Source organism: Neltuma alba, unplaced genomic scaffold, assembly GCF_004799145.2.
Source record: "Neltuma alba isolate B1F8T4 unplaced genomic scaffold, ASM479914v2 tig00007183_pilon, whole genome shotgun sequence".
Taxonomy (NCBI): Eukaryota; Viridiplantae; Streptophyta; class Magnoliopsida; order Fabales; family Fabaceae; genus Neltuma; species Neltuma alba.
This window is the reverse complement of record NW_021634702.1, coordinates 35,996-45,532: the sequence shown is the minus strand read 5'-3', so window position 1 is coordinate 45,532 and position 9,537 is coordinate 35,996.

Here is a 9,537-nt window from a genome sequence, read left to right as displayed (position 1 = left end):
GAAAAAATGGTAACTTGCACTTGTAAAAATATGTATTCGGATTGTAACTTTGCAAATTGGAGTTGTGTAAGAAAATGACAATTTAATGTTATGAAAACTAGTATTTCTGATGTAAACTGCAAATTCCTATTATAACAACATACTATCTATTATTATTAAAAGTTGATTGAATTGATAATTGAATGATATGTAGTAACGAATTATAAATGGGTACTAGGGGCGGGAAAAAAACTATTTTGTAAAAGTATGAGTTGATTAAGTGCTTATCTATGAATACATTATTTTTAGATTTCAATCTCATACCCCATTGTGTCCCATATTTGATGGTTCTTAATGTTATGTAATAAGAAGAACTCAGTTTCCTGAGGCTAGACTTGATGTGGCGGCTCATTACTTATGCAAGAAATACACAGTTGGTAGCTATTGTACAACTACTTGCAAAGATACAGACACAACCAAGAGAAAATTGAAGAAGGATTTGTCACCTCAAGATGTCTTTTATATTAGCAAAGGATGTGTCAATTTTTATGTATAATGATTACCCATAATTTCATTTTCAGTGCAATGAACTATATATTATGTGTTTATTACATGTCTAGTAATGATAATATATTTTTCCCTACAAATTTCATACTTTGAGTGCAAATGTTGACTACTGGAATTAGAAAATTTGCAACAATAATAGCTAAGTTTACAATAGGGGTCCTTGTTTCTGCAAGTGATTTTTTTAAATACTCCTCCGGTTCTAAATATAAGACCCTTGTACTAGTGTGTATAAAGGTCTCTAGTATAAGAGTCTTATATTTAGGACCGGAGGAGTATAACTTAACCATCACGCTAGAGTCTATCAAGTATATTTACGATTGGGTTTAGACAATTTGCAAAAGGCGTTGGGAAATTTAGAACTGGAACTCGTGTATTCGTAAGTGGACTTATGATTACGTAATTGGCAACAGGAGTTAGGGAATGTGTTAAAATTATATGTGCACTACAACAGGAAGTAGAGAATTTGCAAAAACAATACATTAATTAACAACAGAAATACATCCTTTTACAAATGGACAAAATTTTTCATACATTTATAGTTTTACCAGTCAATTTTAGCACAGAACTTGGGATAACTTGTCATCACGTACAGTCATGAAATATTTCAACTATCAATTCATTATACGAAAAAGATTACAACCCACTACCAAATATGGCCACTTACTCTCGTGTACTGTTCAACTGTGATGTTTGTCTCAAGTCTTTTTCATTGTTGCAAACATAAACATGCCAACTATTATTGTTATACTCAATTAATTGTCCTACTTCAATATCATTGATACGGTCCAAAAATGTTTTCTTGTTCAAACTAATTGTATACTTCATTTTATACTGACCACTACCTGGACAAACAGCATTCGCTACCATGCTTTGTAGTTTTTCATATATCATCCTTTTATTGATCAATCTTCTACTTATAATACTCGTTTCATATGCTAATTTTTCTTCTAAGGTCTTCACAAATTCCCCTACGTATGGAAGATGCAAAATAGTTGTTTTTTTGCCACCAGTAGCCACTTATAATCCATTGCTACACATCATTCAACTATCAATTTCAATCAACTTTCAATAATAATAGACAGTATGCGTTAACAACAGGAATTTGCAGGTTTACAATAGAAATACTGGTTTTTATAACATTAAATTATCATTTTCCTGCACAACTCCAATTTGCAAATTTACAATCCGAATGTATATTTTTACAACTGCAAGTTGCCATTTTTCTGCATATTTCATTTTCATATCACCCATTTCAGCACATTCACCCATTTTCTTTCAATTCCCCTTTCCTAGATTCTTCAAACAACGTATTACGGTCAGTGTTCACCCATTTCATCCACTTTTTAAAAATCACTAACACCTTATGTTTATTAACTTCAAAGAAGAAGAAGAAGAAGAAGAAGATAACAATCTCTCTCTAAAGAAAAAGAAGATAACAATCTCTCCCTAAAGTTAAAAGCTATATCGGGTTTTTTTCCCTCACTACCTATGTACCGATGCATTTAAATACTCATTTTTATATTACTCAACCATCACAATCCAACTACGCTCAACAGAATGAAAATTATCATTTATATATTAATATTCTTTTCTTATCTTAATTTATTATTTTTATCTTAATTTATTATATATTAATAAATATTATATTAATAATAATATTCTTCTCTTAATTTTTTTAATATATTTATATTTTTTATATTTGAATATATTTATATAAATATATTAAAAAAGAGTCAAACCTAATGAATATGAAAAAGAAGAACCAATATAAAGAAACTCTTCTTTTTCCCTCTTTCTTCTTTTTTTTCAGTGAATACAGTTCGTAGGGTATTTCAGTAAAATGGTTTTAGTAGCATCTGCTAAAGCAAATTTATAGCAATATATATGAGTTATCATACAAACTTCCTTCGATTATTTTTTTTATAGGGTTAAAGATCATTTTTGTATATAGAAGTATTTTTGCCTCAGACGATGGGCGAAGACTCCATTGTTTTTCATTGTTATCCCTTCGTTTCAAGTTGCCCTGTTGAGAGAGAGACGGAAACAATGGCTTTGTGGGTCTAAAAGGGACAAAAGTAGCATGTGGGGTCCGCCAAACTGTCGGGAAAGACCGAGAGAAGACCTCCTGTATGCTTTATTTTAAAACCATTTTTTTTTAAAACTATTTTATGATCGGTGCTTTCTGGAGTTCATGCTTCTAAAGGTTCCCAAAACAAAATATTATAAATTTAGAAAACATTAAATTGAAATATTATATTTATGATAAAATATTAAATCTCATTAACTGTTCTTACAATTTGATAACTTTTCAATTTTACTCATATTTTTTTTGATTGAACTTTATTCATATTTAATATAAACGATTTTGAAGAAAGTCACAATTTTCACAATAATAAATAAAAAGGTAAAATAATACAGTCATATTAAAAATTTAATGATGTAACTTATAAAAAGATTAAAAAAAATTTCTCAACCTTGTAAAAGTTCTGAGTATACTAAAGTTTACTTTTTTTATACAAATATATTTTTACTAAAACTTGAATGTATCAGCAATTTCATAAAAAATAATGAAGAAGAACAAAATACTTTTTCGAACCCAAACTTGTAATTTTCGCATGTGAAGATAAAAAGGGGGGAGATGTTTTCAAATGAGTGGGGTAAGTGCTATGGGAAAGGGAGATGGAAGCCTGAGCTCGTTCATGGCATGAGTTCACCTTTCTTTCAATAAAAAATAAATATTTCACATGTGTTAAGGTGATGTGATGGGAGAAGAATGCAAACTCGTTCTTAATGTGAACAAGTTTTTCATATTATCAAACTCGCTTTTAATCTGAACAATTTTACGTATAGTATTTTGATAAATATTTTGGATAATGTAGGATTTTGGTATTTTCTTTTACTCATTGTAGCATCTTGGTAGAAAAACCCATATAGATATCAATATAATATGTTCATGTCACGTTGTATATAATGTAGACATCTGTTTATTTTTCTTTAATTCAAAAGATAAAATAAAAATGATAAAGTGGTTCATGAATCATGAGAGAGTAGGGCAGGCTTAGGATTGGCTTTATACATATGATGTATTTATAAATATTTTATAAAACACATGTTATTTTCAATCATTTTTACATCTAACGTGGTTTTCAAAAATGTCATCCAACTAAATTTCATTTTGTGATGCTGATTTCTTTTCAACAGAAATCAATACAGACATAAATTACATTATAATAATTGATTCTTATCCAATTTTAATTTGTAATCACTTTTACCAATATTATATTTAACAATGTTTTATCAATATTTAAAATTTAAATATCAATATTTTTTGTTAACAGTCTTACAGTTAAAAGACTTAAAAAAAACCCTTTATGAAATTAAAATATCAAAATCAGACCTTGTTAAAAGTTATCAGGTTGAAGATATATTTTTGCCAAAGTGATATGAGATTTTATATGAATTTTTTAAAATATTTAAATATTAGGATTATCCTATCTAGTAGGATAAGGCTTTGTTGTTGTTATATTTAAATATTACGATTAATATAATTTTTAGTCCTCAAATTTTTCCTTCATTTTTGTTTCGATCCCTAAGTTTTATTTTATTTAAAATATTATTTTTTATAATTTAATAAATACTTAGACTATTTTATCTCAACATGATTCTGTATATATTAGTAGGGTACACGGTGTAATTATTTTATCTGCTTCGAGCGCTGGTGGTCAATATATACATGCTTTTTGCTTAAGATTATGCTTGTGGTAAAACCACTGAAGCCCTGAAAGCCAGCGCTAGTTCCAACACAATCCATACTCTCGAGTGGTGGAATTCTCGCCGTACGATCACTAATGCGGTCTCGTGATGGGAGTATGTATGGGCTCAAAAGATCGAGCTACGCTCTTTGGAGATCTTTCAAAGAGAGCTCACTTCAGCAAAGACACCTGTTATTGATCTGATATTCTTCGCATATATTTAACGTCATGCATAATTAGTAGGTGATTTAGTATACTAAATCAATGTATTCGTTTAAACAAAAAATGATTAAATAAAATAACTTCTGATCCTTACACTTGTTCATGATAGATTGTTTACATGTCAAAAAAAAAAAAAAAAGCTTTGATATCCCTCGAATCCTCGATCCGACTTAGCCTTTTGAAAGAAAGATGGAAAAGAAAGGCGTGCAGAGTCTGAAAGTGACAAAAGAAGCATGTGGGTCCACCAAATACTAGGTAGTATAAAGTTTAGAAGACTTCCTGCTGCTCAGCTTGGATTCACATGAGCGTGGGCCAGCTGCTTGTAATTTTATGCTCCGTAACTATAAAATAATTAGATAAGATTTTACCCAAAAAAATAATAATTAGATAAGATGAGTTGGCATGAATTTAGAATTAGTCGGAGAAATAGAAAAATAAAACCATTGTCTTTTACAAATATATAAGCGCTGAATACTTAACACTGAACATTTAACGTTTTACTTGCATCCATGTTATTAGATATGGTAGCATAATCTCCTTTTTTTTTTTTTTTTTGGTGTTTAAGTGCTTGTACCTTATGTTTGGTACATCAAGGCAGAAAAAGTTGGTAAACAAGTTGGAGCCTTGGAGGAATCAAATCATTTTCCTCGTTAAAGCGTTGGGGGAAAAAATGGAAAACCCAAAGTAGGTTAAAAAAAAAAAACACCTTTTTATCCATGCTTGTGTTTTCTACGAGTTGGGAAAAAATCAGAACTTTTGACAAACTTATGATAAAGTAATTAGATAAAGTAAATTTGAGGGAAATAAAGCTTGAGAGACACACTTTCTCTAACTTGTATTCTTCTTGGTTAACTAATATATCATGAACTTAACTCTCTTTTCATATTGGGATTTGACTGGAATGGCGGCAAGTTGATAAGGCATAATTGGTTGACTTCTAATCCTCTGCTTTTACTTTTGTTTTTCTTTAATCTGTACCCTATCTCTTCTCTTTACTTTTTTTTTTTTTTACATTGTGCATATGATATTGTATGGTGTTATTCTCATGTGTAGGTGACATTGGAATATTTGAGCACATAAAACTTTTATCAATATAACTGGTCACTCAGGGCTGCAAAATGGCGCCATTCTTGAAAGGAGATAGGTGAGATAAATTATATACTATTTACAGCAGATTACACAAACAACATAGCAGATCACACATTTAGTTTAAGAAAAGACAAAAACATTTTAGCAAAACCTGAACATTATATGTAACCCAGATGATGGACTCAATATTCTATAAACTCTTGCCATCCCGCAACGCCACCAAATCATAATATTAATTGGTGAGATTCTGAGAAAGCAATTTTGGAAGAATTAATAGAGATGACATTGGCATAAGTACAAAAACTAAACAATCAATTTTCTGTTTCGTTGGTTTTTAAGTAGAGACAACCAAAAAAAGCTGTACCTGATGAACTAGTTCATCCAAAGGCTTTCTCAAGCCATTTGCTTCGCAATTGCCCCACAAATGAAGAATTCAATAGCCCTTTCAACGATGACAAAATTAAAATGGTCACTCCATTGTTGATACCGTCTGATCTTCAATGCGGTGAATAACAGAGCAACAAGCAGAAAATAGACATCATTGGTGAAGTAGATGAATCTAAAGAACCACAAAGAATTCAAGATGCTCTCAAGTTAGACAAGCGGAGACAACCTACAAAAGAGGCCGAATATAATACTCTAATAATAATAAAAAAACATGGTTACTTGTACCATAATCAAGTCAAGGCAATGTAGTTGAATTTTATCAACCATTTAGCCCAGTCTTGAAAACATCTTCACTGAGGTTGTGTGATTAAAACAAAACAGAAGGGTGATTAAGTTTAAATTATTAAGTGATGATGAAGTAAAAATTGGGAGAACAGATAATGAATATTTAATTTTCTACTCACATCCATTCTATTAGATACGGTGGCATGATCATTTTGTTGTTGATGCGTTAAAAATATTATGTTTTGGTGACTGCTTTGTGCTTTGTTTGTGGCAGAATATTTTGGTTAAAAAGTTGGAGGAGTCAATCTGCTTCCTCATCAAAGTTTTGTTGGGGAGAAAAATGGAAAATCGAAAATACGTAAAGATACCTTTTATCCCTGCTTGCATTTTGCATGAGTTGGCGGAGGATTAGAACTTTGACAAGGATACGACAGAGTAGTTGGGTAAACTAACTGGATTTGAGAGAAATAAAGGTTAAAGCACCAGTGAGGTATAGAAGAAACAGTTGTCATCGTGGGGTACTTTTCTAACATTTATTTGGGTATGTTTAGATTGAGGTTGGGTAAAACTGACTTCTAGCCCAACTGATTTTTATAACTGAAATTAAAGTAAAAGTCAATTAGGGTATATTTGGATAGGTGTTTTAAAAAGTTAGTTGAAAAAGTTAAAATTTGTTTGAATGATTAATAGAGAAATTAGTTTAGTTGTAAAATGACTAAAAAGGGTATGGAATTTATTGAACAGTAGTGTTTAAAATTTTATGTTTTTAATGTGATAATAGTTTAAAAAAATATATAAAATTATTATAATAAAATATAAATAGTTTATTTTTGAAATTATAAAATAAAAATATTTGTTATGAAGAAAAATTTGAAAACACATTGTAGATAATGAATTAAATATATATAATGGACAAACATGAATATAAATTAAAATTCATTTGGTTTGAATAAAAGCTTATTATGCTAACAAAAGAGATGATGCAAAGGGGAAAATGTGAGGATAAATCTGGGATGCTTATTTTTAATGATCAAATTCAAACTGCAGTTTGAAAAGTCAAATTTTCCTCCAGTCCAACTGAGACTGAAGGCCAGAAGTTGTTTGGAAAAGTTAGTCCAGCCAAACAATATATTTTGTCCAACTCAGTTCGCAACCTCAGTTTCACCATTTCCAAGACACTTTGGCTGTTGGAAACAGCAATCCAAACATGCACTTAATCTTGCTTAACTGATACTCCTCTTGTGGGGTACTTTTCTAACATTTATTAAACTTGCTTAAGTGATGCTCCTCTTATTCTATTCATAAATACCTTCTAACATATTTTATAAAGGAAAAAAAATCTTAAATTTTGTTAATTTTGACTCAAAATTTAACAATTTTTAACTTTTTTTCCTATTTAATACACTTTTGGAAAAAAAATCTACATAATAATAAATTAAAGGTGAAATAGTATATTCACATTAAAAATTTAAAAAAGTGATTTATAAATAAAATAAAAAAATTTTTGGTTTTTTGCCAGCCATAAAAAACTTCTCTCTTTACATTATAAATACACAAAAAAAGAGTACAATATGAACTAATTGTTTCTACGTATTGTGATTTACTGGAATGTTAGTAAGCTCGTTCATAAGCTATAATTACTTGTGTTGTGATGATTTGTAATCTTTTTTTTTTGCCTTTTTTTTTAATTTATGCCCTATCTCTTCTCTTCTCTCGTTATTCTTTTTTTTTTAATTATTGATCAACAAAGTACAAAATAAAAAGCATGGGAAATTTGACATTTACCATTATTTTTATATGTCACTACACTTTATTTTGGCTGTTATCACTTTGATTGAGCTAATTAGGTCTTAATTGTGTTTAAAGGTATTTTGAAAATTTTTGTGCTTAGTTCTCAAATTTTTAGGGAATTTCAATTCCTAATGATTTTAATTTCCTTGAATATATGATATTATATGGTGTTATTTTTGCATGCATTGGTGACATTGCAATATTTGAACACATACAACTGGTATCCGTTGGTCACTCAAGGTTGCAAAATGGCGAAAGTATATGATACTGGAAGTCAACCTACCACGTGAGTCCTTATTAAAAGTCCTTTCTGGAAATAATTTTTGATCCCAAATATGAGCCACTCAGATAATTATTACTCCCCCATCTCTTTGATAAGCAACAACTACCATCTTACTATTATCTCTAAATATAAGTAACATTTGTAAGTTGTTTTCAATTTTTGTAGGAAATTTTATATTTTACCCCTGTTAATTACTTATTTTGATGCCTAATATATTTATTATTTTATTTTTCAAACCATCATTTCTCTCCATTCGTATTCTCCCTTTTTCATAAATAGGGATATTTTTGAGAGAAAACTTTCAAATTTCTATCTATTTATTATATCTTTAACTAATTTTTTGATATGATGGAGGGAGTAATATAATAATTGTTTTCTAGACTTTATCCTTATTAAATGGAAAGAGGTGATATAAAATACATAACATGTTTTTTCCAATGCACATTAACTTCAAAAATTTTATCACCATAATAACTACTTAATGACACCTTTTATTGTTTTGTTGGTGAGAATTAAACAAGATCGCGGCCACACATCTAAAGGCGCCAGGCTTGTGCTATTAACTTTAAAATCAATGCAATTAAGTGAAGAGCTGACTCAGTTGTTTGCATATCAGCCTCTGCGTGCTTGTGGGCTAAGCTGATTAAGTGATTAGCATTTGTTCTTTATGCTAACATGCTATTGCAGTTGCAAGTCATGGCGTATACATTTCCATATTTGAGGGTTTGAATGTTGTTTGAATATTGGCTTTTACCTTTCCTTTTCTTTTATCAATAGACTTGCAAATTAAAATTAACTCCTTTTTCCATTTTCCAGCACAGTATTCAATTTTTTCAACAAATTCTTCAAAATAGGAAATTGGATTTTATAGAGTGGGTCATTAATCACTATTGCTACAGAATTTGTACTTACATATTGTTTTATTTTTCTTTTTTGTGATTATCATTTTAACTCTTGGTCTACTGTTTTTCCCCCCTCAAATTAACTTTCTGGAATATGGTTTTGAAGGTGATTTGCCAGATGGAGAATCATCAGGACGTGTTCAACACTCCTTAGTTTTCTGAACCATCTCATACTATGCAAGTTGATGCTGTAGCCTAATCAGATGGTGTAGAACAGGGAGAAGGAGCTCAGGAAGAGCACAAATTTGCAGATCTATTGGATAGATTTCTCCTACCACCG